The 13,535-nt window shown below is 40.1% G+C and overlaps 1 protein-coding gene across 1 annotated transcript in view; it reads left to right on the forward strand.

The window, feature by feature from the left end:
• The window catches only part of LOC127640251 (peroxisome proliferator-activated receptor alpha-like), a 48,991-nt gene that overhangs the window by 1,535 nt on the left and 33,921 nt on the right, over positions 1 to 13,535 (forward strand). The window lies entirely within an intron of this gene.

Consider the following 13,535-nt stretch of genomic DNA (forward strand, 5'->3'; position numbering starts at 1 on the left):
TGTTAAAGATCCCAGTTTTATCATAGCGCCTTCTTGAAGCTGACACACTTAAAGACCAGACCACATATAGTCAACAAACTACAACAAAACCTGTTGCGTAAGCCACATAATAGGCTAAACATACGGTAGAGTTGAATTGCTCGTTGCACGCACACACGCACACTTTGCAAAGACAATAGAAACACTTCCAAATAAAGTACCATGGTATTTCCATAAAGTACTAGTGGTCGACCGATAAATGCCAACATCTAGAGAGCAATGCCTATATACAGACAGATAGATTGAATACTTATTAAGTTAGATGTGAGTGTTCTTTGTTATTTCAGCTGTGCTGACTGTGATTTATCTTCTGGTTTACTCAGTTCATTATGCTGTTTACAAGACTGCCTCAGACTCCCTCAGACTCCCACAGGTTTCCTCTAATTTACATTAACTCCACTGTTTTGATGCCGGGCCTGGTGTCATTCCCTGCAAACTGCGCTCTCACAGCACATCTGTGTTGTTGTCTTCAAATATACAACATGATAAAGCTGCTTGCTGTCTTATCTACATGCGATTTGCTTCTGTTTCTTAACATGAGCTGTACTGTAGAGTTTATTGCCTGATAAATGTCCAAACAGTCCAAAGCATGGAACTGATTCACCAGAAGAAATGAGAGTAGAATTACTGTAGATATGTATGACAAGCAGAAGTGCTGTCGGATGTTTGACCTCAGGAAAGTCCCAAGAAATATTGTTTCTCAAGTAGGATTGGGAATCTTCATGCCATTAGTTTGATTCTCTCTCTCTCTCTCTCTCTCTCTCTCTCTCACACACACACACACACACACACACACTGATGTTTGAAACCCAGAGGTTATGCATGTGTGGCAGCATGCGTCTTCATGACTCGCAATTACAGGATATTCACATTGATCTAGGATAGGGTTGCACCAGCCATTTGTAATGTCTTACATTTGGGCGTAAAGTTCACACTGGGAGCTTAAGAACTACTAGTACTACTAGTTGTGGAGATCCTCATGTTTTTAAAATCACAAGACGTTTACCCTTATTCACCCTCATGATATCCCAGATGTGACTTTCTTTCTTCAGCAGAACACATTTGAAGAAAATCAGAAGAATGTCTCAGCTCAGTCGGTCCTTAAAATGCAAGTGGATGGTGATCAGACCTTTAAAGCTCCACAAATCACAGACAGTCGGCATAAACATCGTCCATACACTTAATACTTTTAAAGTGATACGATTGCTTTTAGTGTGAAAAAGATCAATATTTAAGTACTTTTTTAAAACTCTGAATCATGCTTCTGGTCAGAAGCGGTACGCACGTGTGATGTAATCGCGTTGGCATTTGAAACACGTGAGAACTGATGCACGTGCGACACATCCGAAAGAGCAGCGCTGTTTACAAGTGAGTAGGAGGAACACCGTACAGACGCTTTGTTGGTTTCGGCTTAGATCTGTATTTATCTGTTTCTTTACTCACAATGGTGCGTTTGTGTGTTTATCCTGGATGTCTCATCTGAGAGGAGAACTTGCGATTAAGACGCGAATACGTCACACGAGAGACCGCGTGAACTGAGTGCTCTCGTGAAGCTAACCAGAAGCATGATTTAGAGTTAAAAAGCACATAAAGACGCTGTCTATCACCCCTGCAGTCGCAAGTTCGAATCCAGTGACTCCAGCCAGGTCTCCTAAGCAACCAAATTGGCCTGGTTGCTAGGGAGGGTAGAGTCACATGGGGTAACCTCCTTGTGGTTGCTATAATGTGGTTCTCGCTCTCGGTGGGGCGTGTGGCGAGTTGTGCGTGGATGCTGCGGAGAATAGCGTGAAGCCTCCACATGCGCTATGTTTCCGTGGTAACGCGCTCAACGAGTCACGTGATAAGATGCGCGGATTGACGGTCTCAGACGTGGAGGCAACTGAGATTCGTCCTCCGCCACCCGGATTGAGGCGAGTCACTACGACACCACGAGGACTCAGAGCGCATTGGGAATTGGGTTGATAACTGATTGTGTGGACGACAGTTTTTAAAAATGTATTTATTGAATGTAAAAAATTATTATTTGTCTATCTTTACTGTGACGGGCACAGCCATAGTCTGCAAGAGTCGAAAATGAGTAAATTAACAGATTTATGTGCAACCAAAATTCCAATAATAACCAGATAAAAATTAAGATTTAGTAACCAGGGACTTTTAAATTAGGCTATAAACAAACCCAAATTACTTTGGGGAATCCCATCAGCTCACACAAACACACAAGGGAAACAATACATGCACTAGAATCACTTTAAAGTAAAAATTGTCATACTGTATGAACAGTAATTAACAGCAGATCATCAGGGATTGCTTGTCAATCATCATGTGTGTCTTTTCTAAATAACATTTCGCATTAATAATCATAAATTAGTCCATTAACAGTGATGGTGAAAGAGTCTTGGCTCCATTACAATGCTCTGTATTTACATTTTCACCAAAATTAAGCTTATTGTAACCTATATATTTACCAGATTAAGGGTCTTGGCCACAAAAGAACATGGAATAATAATAATAATAATAATAAACTATCTGCATTGAAGTTTGCTGATTACTGATAGTTCCTAAAAGCAACTATCGGCATAGATTAATCGGTAAAACCGATACACTGTATTGATCGACCTCTATACTTTAATAGTTACTTGATAACCTAAAATTAGTTTTTCTCAAATTTGTAGTTTTAAAATTGGTGTCTTGAAATGTCAAAATGCTTTCAAAGGTAGCCTATGAAAATGGACAATATACTGAAATCAATCCAAATGAGTTGGAATCGCATCAATATGAATCAAAATCAGAATCAAATTGGGAAATCTGTATCGATACTCCGATATTATATTATATTATATATAGAATATTTAGTTTAGCCATAAACTAAGATTTGCTACTTCACTGCAAAAAATCGTTTTCTTAATGAGAATTTTTGTCTTATTTTTCCCGTATATCATCCTTGAAACGGGAAACAATTACTTGAAAAGCTAAATGACATAAGATATTACATTTTTAGGGAAATCTAGCAAAATTGGTGGCTTTATGCTTATACAAGAAATATTATTTTGCTAATAATGTCCAAAAGAAATCCCAACAATAAACAAACTTGTTTTCCCATTGAATCACACCTTTTTCTTTCTTACCCCATTGGCAAATAATTCCTCTAAAAACAAGACAAAATGTCTTACATGTATCTTGTTTTAAGAATGTGTTCATATTTTTGGTTCTTTTTCTCAGAATCAAAAGCAGTGCGTAAGTTGTGACTAACTGGCCATTTAAGCTTCACCTTGGAGAAGTTGTACACAAACCAGACTGTCCTATTATCGTTGTGGTCTGGTGTTTAAATAACTGAAGCGGTCACACTGTGCTTGGAGCTCCAACCCCCCCCCGTGAAGTTGCATAACCAGATGTTCTGTCTCAGAGTTCACCTTGAGTTTCCATACTTGTGTTGACCTGTCGGCTTTCACGTCTTATTGCCTCTCTTTAACATACAGGAGTATCAGGAGGTTTTTTGTATCTCACAAAAATAGGCTAGTGTTTGTCACATAATGTATTTGTCCAATCAGTTTTTTCTCCCCAATTTGGAACGCCAAATTCCCAATGTGCTCTAAGTCCTCATGGTGGTGTAGTGACTCGCCTCGATCCGGGTGGCGGAGGACGAATCTCAGTTGCCTCCGTGTCTGAGACCGTCAATCCGTGCATCTTATCACGTGACTTGTTGAGCGCGTTACCACGGAGACGTAGCGCGTGTGGAGGCTTCACGCTATTCTCCGCGGCATCCACGCACAACTCAACACACGCCCCACCGAGAGCGAGAACCACATTATAGTGACCACGAGTAGGTTACCCCATGTGACTCTACCCTCCATAGCAACCGGGCCAATTTGGTTGCTAAGGAGACCTGGCTGGAGTCACTCCGCACACCCTGGATACGAACTCGTGATCCATGTACAGCAGATTTGTACGTTGATGTGACAGCACTAACAGAAATATTTAAGTTAAATTTACTCACTTTAATCAATATTTTGCCATACATTTAATTAGATTTTACTTAATTTTATACCATTAGAAATTGACTTAGAAAAGCTGTGTGCAAAAACGTCGAAAAGACGCTAAATGATTTAATGACTCTCTTACACACTGAATCATCTAGAATGGTTCTCGACTGACTAACTATACCACTAATTACCTTTGTCATGCTCAACTCAAAATGAACCTGACCAAACTACCAAAGTTAGGAGCAATTACGGCAGTGGGGGAAGGTGGGTGCTCCATAAAGTACCAAGGCCATGTCCACACGGCGTATTGGTTGAAACTTCAGCTGAGTTTGTAAAAGAGTTGTTCTGTTTTCAGTCCGAGATGTCTAATCAGACCCTTTCTTAGTTATTCTGTAAAAGAATGGAGAATGTTCTCTACGCCTCTGCTGTTTATTTTCCAAAAACAGGATTTTCAGGTTAGGTTAACTGGCTTTCCGTCCTAACCACCTGCCCTGTCTCTGCTTACGGGTTAACGTCAATGTAAGCACGTACAGAAAATCTAGCAACTTGATAAGTCTGTCCGGGGATTTGAGGAACATTTATATTTAAAGGAGTAGCTTATAAATGACTCATTCATATAATAAAACGCTATAAAAGCAAAAAAGTTCAATCAAAGTATCATAAAGTAGTCTGTATGGCTATATTCCAAGTCAAGAATCAAATGAATAGCATTTATTAGCCTTTATTCAGTAATAATCTTCTCAAATCTCGTTCACACTTGTGTTCAATTAAATAATGCCGCATTTGATGGGGGTCTGGGTATCTCAGCGAGTATTAACGCTCACTAGCACACCTGGAGTCGCGAGTTTGAATCCAGGGCGTGCTGAGTGACTCCAGTCAGGTCTCCTTAGCAACCAAATTGGCCTGGTTGCTAGGGAGGGTAGAGTCACATGGGGTAACCTCCTCGTGGTTGCTATAAATTGGTTCTCGCTCTCGGTGGGGCGTGTGGTGAGTTGTGCGTGGATGCCGCGGAGAATAGCGTGAAGCCTCCACACGCGCTACATCTCCGCGGTAACACGCTCAACAAGCCACGTGATCAGATGCGCAGATTGACTGTCTCAGACGCGGAGGCAACTGCCACCCAGATTGAGGCGAGTCACTATGCCACCATGAGGACTTAGAGCGCATTGGGAATTGGGCTTTCCAAATTGGGGCGAAAAAGGGGAGAAACAAACCATAAATATAATGGTGCATTTGGACGATTTGCACAAGATTTTATGCAATTAACGACAACTACCATTGGTTGTCATGTGTCACATGACAAATTGTGATGCATTTAAAAAGAGAGATTTAAGAGCTACAACAGACTTACGTTTTTGTCCTGAAATGGCGTCACGAAACTTGTAATATGAACTACTATTATGAAACTTTTAAGGTACTTTAGTCCTCTTCAGAGCTTTGCAATATAAATCACCAAACATTTTCATTCTATGTAAAATGGAAGCCGGACTTTTGCCTAAAATCTTCTTTTGATTTCGGGAAGGCTAGCAGCTGTACATCATCGCACCATTAGCGGGGTAACTCCCCCCTCATTAGCCAATCACATGTTAGCCATCGCTTTATAAGTCTGCTCATGATCTATCACATTGCTGTTTCAGTGTGCTAACACGGCAACCTCCTCCACCCCGGCACCACCTGTTGAGTCCCGTCCTGCATGGGGGTAGGCTCCTCCCCCTGCCTCCTATCTCCGGCAGGATATGACTGTTCCGAGTACAACTTCTTCGGACCACCAGACGAAGCTTACGCCAAAGAGAGACATTACATTTCTGTTTTATATCCATCAAATAAATGTCATCTTACATTTCACTCGAGTCTGCAAGTCTTCCTGATAGAAATGTATTAAAATAGTTTCCTATTATAAATATACACCCCCCCAAATTAGCGAGAGTTCTCTGAAAACAAGACTTAATATCTTCTGCCGATCTGCTTCTTGGGTATTTAATTTTTTAAGTATGTTTAGATATGTTACTGGAAAATAAGACAAAAATACACGCTTAAGCTGACTTCTATTTTTATACAATGTTTCCATTGAAAACCACTTCTTCCTCCCTCAAACTGTTATTATGCCGAGTTAGACTTTCCGTCTAAACATAGTCATGCATGTAAATCATGCAAAAAAAGTAAATAAATAAAAATAAGTCATGCAAAATACCAAAACCAGGCCTTTTTTTTTTTTTTTTAAACAAGCAAAGCAGGTACTTGTAAATCCAGTGTTTAAATAGTCGGACAGACAGAAAAACAGGCTTTATTGCTCCCAGAGGGCAATTGTAGTTGAAAGCAACACAGAAGAGCTTCAAACGTGTCACTTCATGTGCTTTGACCTGGTGCTATTATCTCACTGCAGGTTTAATCTCAGTCGCTTCTGTCCTGACGGACAATACTGAAGTTTGGTTCAGTGCTTAAGTCTGTCTGACGGCGACCCTAAACGTCCATCACACTAAATGAGCGTGTCACAGACAGACAGAGCGTAAGCAGCTCAGGAAAGATTGTGAGTTAATGGTACACGTATGTCAGGCGTGTGAGAGATACAGTACACTGAGATTTCTGGAGCTGTAAAACATCGTAATGTCTGGATATCTTTACCAAATACATCACGGTGCAACCGGGTGGTCGTATTTACTGACATTTCACTTAAACTTGACGTTTTGTTTTACAGAAAACTGCACAATGCATATTTAATAACATATTTTTTATTGAGTATTTTTGTGTTGTTTTACAGTACAGTATTAAAACAAGATACCTGTAAAGGAGTGGTGGTGGTGTAGTGGTCTAAACCACATAACTGGTAAACTGGTAATCAGAAGGTCGCTGGTTCGATCCCCACAGTCACCACCATTGTGTCCTTGAGTAAGGCACTTAACTCCAGGTTGCTCCGGGGGGATTGTCCCTGTAATAAGTGCACTGTAAGTCTCTTTGGATAAAAGCGTCTGCCAAATGCATAAATGTAAATGTAAATTTACTGGAGATGTTTTGTTGTTTTCAAAGAAATCTAACAATTTTGTTATGTTTATACTTAAAATAAAAATTATGGAAAAAAGGTGTATTTTTCATGCAACGTTGGCAAGTAGTTGTTTCTTGTTTGAAGTATAAACCTCACTACATAATGCAATTTTATTCTAAAAATTCTATTTAATTCTATTATACACTGTTCAGCCTCAACATTAAAACCACTGACAGGTGAAGTCAATAACATCGGTTATATCGTCACAATGGCACCTGTCAAGGGGTGGGATATATTAGGCAGCAAGTGAACAGTCCCGTTCTTGAATTTCATGTGTTGTAAACAGGACAAATGGGCACGCGTACGGATCTGAGCGACTTTGACATGGTCAAATTATGATGGCTTGACGACTGCATCTTCAAAATGGTCTTGTGGGGTGTTTCTGGTATGCAGTGGTTTGTACCTACCAAAAGTTGTCCAAGCAAGGACAACCGGTGAACCGGTGACAGTGTCATGGGTAGTTTTCGACCGGTATGGGTTTTTTAATGTTCTGATACAATGCCGATATAAAACACAATTTAATATAGTGAATAACATAAACATAAAATTGCTAAAAAAATTATAATAATTTACTTAATTTCAATTTGTAAAAAAATAATAAAAAAATATATTGTATATTTAACGGTCGATAGATGTTTCTTCTATTATTTGGAACCCATTCAACTTAAATATTGTTATTATTTGTAAACAAATAATAATAATGATAATAATAATGCATTATTATAATTACTATTACATTTATGGATTTGGCAGATGCTTTTATCCAAAGCAACTTACAGTGCACTTATTACAGGGACAATCCCCCCGGAACAACCTGGAGTTAAGTGTCTTACTCAAGGACACAATGGTGGTGGCTGTGGGGATCGAACCAGCGACCTTCTGAATACCAGTTTAGTGCCAGTTTAGTGCTTTAGCCCATTACACCACCACCACTCCTATATTATTATTGACTTTTAGAATTTTAAATACAACACAAATATATCTCAATCATGGACTTTTTAAATCCTCACGCTTTTATTTTGACATTCTGAGCTCTCCAGGACGTCCTGTAGGTGTCTGTTTGTGGGCTAGTTCACAGTAGTTTAATTCGCTTCTTATTCACATTCTGGTCAAATGCTCCTGCGGTGCCGTTCTAAATGCATATGATAAGTGAACCGAACTATTGAGCATCTACATCTGAGATGCTGTTCTTGTGTAGCGCTCAAATATTGCGCTCAAAATTAGGGATGAAGCGATCCGAAACCTGGATTGGTATCGGCTTTGATGCTGAAGCTTTTAGACGGATCTGTCCGGCGAGTCTGATCCAAATCCGTACATGTTCATTCTTATCAAGCTCAAAAATGACATATAAGCAGGGCTGGACGGGTAATCTGTCATACCGGACATTTTCCTGGTGGGCCGACGCACTTTGGGGCCGATCAGGGGACTGGACTGGTCATCGGGAGAACCGAGCGGGCCGTTGGGACCGCCGCGAAACGTGCTGAATCGGCGTGTTATGCAGAACGGACCACAAAACGCCACCTTTTTGTAGCCTTCACGCATTGTGCAATATTTGAGCGCTACTCACGAACAACATCTCAGACGTAGATGCTCAATAGTTTGGGTCACTTATAATATGCAGAAAAAGTGGTATCGGTGCATCCCTACCCAAAATAGCCACGTGTGTGTGTCAACAGAGCAACGGCATTCACTGACGCGCTAGCACTGCGCGTGCATTTTATATATTTATTATTAAACAGCCTTTTGTGATTCACAGAGCGATCGCACGTCTTCAAGTGTCTTTGAATAAAATGCACGAGTCATATGATCTGCTTTATTGGTTCTTTTATGTCATATTTGGAGCTTGAGAGCTTTGGATCAGGCTCGTCTGACCGATATCAAGTCTGTCTAAAAACGTCAGTGTCGGAGCCAATACCGATCACACTTGCAAAAATTGTTCAGGAATGGTTTGAGGAACATGACGAAGAGTTCAAGATATTAACTTGGCCTCCAAATTCCCCGGATCTCAATCCAATTGAGCATCTATGGGATGTGCTGGACCAACAACGCAACTTGCAGGACTTGAAGGGTCTGATGCTAACGTGCCATATACCACAGGACACGTTCAGAGGTCTTGTGGAGTCCATGCCTCGACGGGCCAGAGCTGTTTTGGCAGCACAAGCTGGACCTACACGATATTAGGCAGGTGGTTTTAAAGGTCATAAGTTGTGATAAGTTCATAAGTTGCATGTGTGCTTCATACTCCTTAAGAAATCATTTTAACATATTTTACTAAGTATATATAAATCAAATAATAAAATAGGGGTATTTGATTTACTTTTAATTCTTTAAAAACGTGTGAATGGCATGAAAAATTATGTTTAAAATATATATATTTTTTAATAATTTTTTTTAATATTATTATAATATTTTATATAATGCAATAGTTAAATATATCTGTCCTGATTTCTTCACTTTCACACGTTATGTTAATGCTCTTCACTGAAATTGAGTAAACGTGTGTCTCTTTTTCTGTATCAATGAGTGAATGAACCTGCTATGACCAGTTTCTATATTTTGGCGCGAGCATCTGCTGACAGTGCACGTGTCAGAGCTCTTCCGGACAGGAGCTGCTCTGGTTGACATCCGTGGTACGGCTCAGTGACGCTGAGCCGGACGCAAAGACATGTTCAGTTTGAACAGCCCCTTGTTCACATGACACATCACTAGCTGAAGTTTCTCAAAGTTACCTATCAAAAATGCCGCCTTTTGTTTTAGTTGACTGTAGGTAAATTCCCACTGTTTCCAGCGCTGTTTGTTCTCTTTGTTCGTAAATATCCCGATACTGTTTTACTGTGTGAGAAACGTGGTGGCGTAGTGACTCGCCTCAATCCGGGTGATGGAAGACCGTCTGAGACCGTCAACCCACACATCTTATCACGTGGCTTGTTGAGCGCGTTGCCACGGAGACATGGCACATGTGGACTCACCACGCACCCCACCGAGAACGAACAACATTATAATGACCATGAGGAGGTTACCCCATGTGTCTCTACCCTCCCTAGCAACCGGGCCAATTTGGTTGCTTAGGAGACCTGGCTGGAGACCCGAGTCACTCAGCACACCCTGGTAGCCAGCGTCTTTACCATGGAGCTAACAAGGCCCCTGATTGATGAATTATTCTGAGAGTAAATGTTTCTCAGGTCAGTCGGAGCGCTCGTGGTACGCACAGTGCGTACAGTCGTACAGATGCAGGCGTCACTTGCCTTGGCTATTTGACCTAAAGTTCGGCCTGTGCCTATTGATTCCCGACCCGCACCGCAAATGACAATATACATTTTTCCCCCATTACATTAGACATACAGAGTGGTGGCGGTGTAGTGTTCTAAAGCACATAAATGGTCATCAGAAGGTTGCTGGTTTGATCCCCACAGTCACCACCATTGTGTCCTTGAGTAAGACACTTAACTCCAGGTTGCTCCGGGGGGATTGTCCCTGTAATAAGTGCACTGTAAGTCACTTTGGATAAAAGCGTCTGCCTAATGCATAAATGTAAATGTAAATGTACATTAAACTGCAGTTCACCTGTCAGGTACCCGCGTGAGCCCGCCCATGTGCAGGACTCTAGCGACCGTCCTTATCTGTTCAAAGCTGTTTAATGCCGTCACCCAAATTGAGCTTGACTGCTCATTCATTCATACAAAAACTTTCATCGTTTTTATGCCAGCAATTATGGCTCTGATGAAATAACATAATCAATAGCTTGACTGTAATGTAGATACTTTACATTATAGTAGCTTGGTAAAGCAGTTTCAATGTAGCTTCACCAACACTGGGTGTGTTTACATCCACAGTCTTACAGCGATTGACCATTGCTTAAAAAGCTCGCTGCATTTTTTGTAGTATTATTGTCTAATTTTCTGGTCAGATTATCTCGACATCCTTAAAACAAGCAAAAATACTTGGTGAGAAAATGACTTTTTGCATCGCTAACAATGTGTGTGTGTGGTCATGTGAACAGCTTAAACCGTTTTCCTTTATCGAGGTTAGGTCATAAATGGTTCGACCAACCGGCACACATATACCTTTAACAATTGCCCTGTTTTTGCGTTGCATGTAAACACCTTTACTGTCATTCTTACCGGTTTATCCAGTGTGCACGACACGTGTTGTTGTGCATATCAGTTTCCGTTTTGACATCAAAACCAATGAATTCAAATCTCTTGGAAACAGGGTTTTCTTGGATCGTTTGATTTTCTAAATAAGCTGATTTTTATTAGTTATCAGCATATTGGTACATACATGTACAAAAACACACTTGCTGCCATTAAGTGAGAACAAATGTTTGATAGAAGTTGAGAAAGCGTTCAACCTGCATTCATGACCTTCTACTGTAGGGCAATTCATTCCCACAGACGGGAAGTGTATGTAGCCCTATAACTCCGTTTTAATCCTCTCTATTAATAATGCTGTAGGCAGAAGTTGTCATTGATTCACTAAGCTTGTCCTTGGCCTAATAGCTAATCCAGTCTCCTCGTATATGCTGGTCGTAGCGCCACACTTGAAGAACTTCATGTTGTGATTGGTCAGTTTGAACAGATTTATGGAAATTAATTAACAGTACTGTGCAAAGGTTTTAGGCACTTGTCTTAAAAAATAATGACAGAAATAGTTTTCATTTATCACTTAATGTCATACAAAGTTCCATAAACATAAAAAAGCTAAATGAATATTGGGTTTGACCACCTTTGCCTTAAAAACAGCCCCAAATCTCCTACTTACACCTGGACACAGTGTTTGCAGATCGGATGTTTCAAGCTTCTTGGAGAATTCGGCACAGTTCTTCCATATATTTCAGCTGTCTCAATCACTTCTGTCTCTTCTTGTAATCCCAGATTGACATGATGTTCGGTGGGGGGCTCTGTGGGGGTCATGCTATCTGTTGCAGGGCTCCCTGTTCTTCTATTCTAATCATTTCTATTTGTGGAAGGAATGTTTGGGAGTCTAACATTTATATTTCCTATTGACACTCTAAAGATGAAGATATAAACAACCATCTTAAGACAAATGCTTCCAAAAGACTTTTGCACATGACTGTATCTTATCATACTCGTAACACAATCAGAGATGTGATTTTCAACGTCAAATCAACCAAATTTGAGAAACGTCCCTGGCTTAAATTGTTGTTTTTGTTAATACTTTTCATGAAGAAAGATAAACATAAATGATAATGCGCAAAATGTTAATTGTGATGTATCAATATTTACAGAGAATTCCTTTATTTTGTTGAGGATGGCCAAAATGACAATTTTCGACTGATTTTGGTGCAAACTACAGGTAAAAACTAACCTTAAAAAGGTGTCAGTGTAATTATTTTTTTTGTACACAGAGATAAGTAGGTATATTACTAAAATCAGTTGACTTCAGCACCGTATCTTGTATTATATGCCAATGGTGTGAGCCCAAAAATGGAAAAAAACACTTTTTTATGTTGTTTTTTCAAAGTTTGAGTGCCTATAACTCCAGAAATATTAAATATATCTTAATATCCTTTTAGATTATGGTTCAGAACAAACTTACATTTTTGTGTATTTATTTGTGAGGCCCAATACGGTTAAATCACAGAGATATGGGGCTCTCAATATGGTTAAATTGTACCCATTTTCAATGGGCAAAAACCAAATGTGTGTCACATGATACCAGCTAGTTGTTCTTGTCCAACAAAAGTCTGAAGTTCAAATAATGTTCAAACTAGAAGCAATAATGTCAAAATCTTGCATTTGGAGAGTCCTAAAATACACTATTATTAAAAATAAATGGCACGTGGCTCTTCAGTTAGTGTTTTGTTTTGTTTGCTATGTAATGCAATGGCAATATTATATTGGCTATGCAATATATTTAAGGGTGACTAATATGTCCACTTCCTCTTTATGTGGAAAAAAATGGCAAAATGTGACCCTATGTCACAAAAGTAGTGACATAGAAATGTTGAGACAAATCTGACTTGAAGAGAGGAATGGAAACAGAACTGATATTGTGGCCAGCAGAACTGTGCATGCCATATCATTGCACTGTCCAGCTTTATAAATATCACACACTGGTTCTTCATCTAGCTTTCAACAGCTGCCAGGGTGACTGCTCTGGAAATGCCCTGGCATATCGCCCGGGTCTGTGGCCACTGGCCCGCCTCTCTCTGCCTCCGTTGCAGTCTGTCTCAGTGACAGTCTGTGCCAGGCCAAGTGTGCGAGAACAGCGCGTCCTGGCTGGGTCTGTGGCATGTTTGTCACATGTGTTGAAGTCGGTTTAGGGGCTTGTCAACACAGGACCCAATATGGTACTGAACGTGGAGAGGCGCACGTTCAACAAGCTCACATTACATTCGTAATCTTTGTTTATTTACACAAGTCTTACATAATCGTTGTGCGTTTAGGTGATTCAGTTGCTCTGTTAAGAGTATATGTAGAAACATGCAAAGTGCAATTGTTATAAAAAGAAAC

Source organism: Xyrauchen texanus, chromosome 49 (assembly GCF_025860055.1).
Source record: "Xyrauchen texanus isolate HMW12.3.18 chromosome 49, RBS_HiC_50CHRs, whole genome shotgun sequence".
Classification (NCBI taxonomy): Eukaryota; Metazoa; Chordata; class Actinopteri; order Cypriniformes; family Catostomidae; genus Xyrauchen; species Xyrauchen texanus.